The sequence below is a fragment of the Triticum urartu genome, chromosome 4 (assembly GCF_003073215.2).
Source record: "Triticum urartu cultivar G1812 chromosome 4, Tu2.1, whole genome shotgun sequence".
Classification (NCBI taxonomy): Eukaryota; Viridiplantae; Streptophyta; class Magnoliopsida; order Poales; family Poaceae; genus Triticum; species Triticum urartu.
Window position 1 is genome coordinate 187,045,680 of NC_053025.1, and position 1,756 is coordinate 187,047,435.

A 1,756-nucleotide genomic window follows, 5' to 3' on the forward strand; every position below is an offset into this window, starting at 1 on the left:
TTCCCTAAAAATAGGACCAAAAAGAATGCATAGTGCCAAAAATCTTGCAGAAACGGAAATGAATCAACATTCTGGGAAAATATTGGCAATTATTGCATTTCAAATACCGGTACTTGCAAACACAAACATATATCCAACACCACAAACATATGCAACACCACAAACATACATAGATCTAGCTAGGCCATAAAAATTGCATGTGCACGTTGTTGGAGGGAGAAAAAAGTAGATCTACAACATAAATAAAGCTTTCCCCTTACTTACCTATCAAAAAAAGATAATTTAACCACTTAATTTGGATGAATCTATGGTGCAAATGAGGTGAGGAGGAGGAGGCAGCCAAGACAAGCTTGGAGGAGGAGGTGGAGAGAATGAAGTGGGGAAAGTGAGTGTGTAGGTGGTTGTCCAAAATATCTAGCTGGTCCCAGGTTACTAATGGCGCACCACCTACAAATGTGCCATTAGTAACCCTGGTTACTAGTAACCCTGGTTACTAATGGCGCACCAGCTGGTGGTGCGCCATTAGTAGTTTTGCAAAAAAATTATAGTAGTGCCGCACGTGGTGAGTGGTGCGCCATTACTAGTTAAACTAGTAATGGCGCACTGTTCCCTGGTGCGCCATTAGTATTTTTGGAAAAATAAAAAAATATGTTAGTAGTGGCGCACCATGGGTGTGGTGCGCCATTAGTGTCTATCACACTAATGGCGCACCCACACATGGTGCGCCACTGCTATATAGTAGTGGCGCATCACATGTCTGGTGCGCCATTAGTGTCCATATCATCTATAGCCCTTTTCCTAGTAGTGATTCATGAAGGCCAATCATGTACTTGGTCTCACCAACTGTTGAGGAGAAAGAGAAACAGAGCATGAAGAGGAAGAAGAAGAAGAAGAATAAACAATGCCAAGGTGATCTTGTTGAAGCCTGCTACCTCTTGAGCATGTGTTGGTTTTCCCTTGAAGAGGAAAGGGTGATACAACAAAGTAGCGTAAGTATTTCCCTCAGTTTTTGAGAACCAAGGTATCAATCTAGTGGGAGACAACACACGAGTCACCTAGTACTTGAACAAACAATGAAGAACCTTGCGACCAACCCGATAAAGGGGTTTTCAATCCCTTCACGGCCACTCGCAAAAGTGAGATTTGATAAAGATAGTAAGATAAATATTTTTGGTATTTTTGTTATATAGATTGGAAAGTAAAGATTGCAAAATAGTAAATGATATGCGATCTAAAGAAAAGATATGAAATACAATAATAAAGAGACCTAGGGGGCATAGGTTTCACTAGTGGCTTCTCTCAAGATAGCATGTATTATGGTGGGTGAAGAAATTACTGCCGAGCAATTGATAGAAAAGCGCATAGTTATGAGAATATCTAGGCATTGATTATGAATATAGGCATCACATCCGTGTTAAGTAGATCGAAACGATCGGCATCTACTACTATTACTCCACACATTGACCACTATCCAGCATGCATCTAGAGTATTAAGTTCATAAGAACAAAGTAACGCATTAAGCAAGATGAAATGATATAGAAGGATAAACTCAAGTAATATGATATAAACCTCATCTTTTTATCCTGGATGGCAACAATACAATACATGCCATGTTGCCCCTAATGTCACTAGGAAAGGACACCGCAAGATTGAACCCAAAGCTAAGCACTTATCCCATTGCAAGAAACATCAATCTAGTAGGCCAAACTAAACCGATAATTCGAAGAGACTTGCAAAGATATGAAATCATGCATA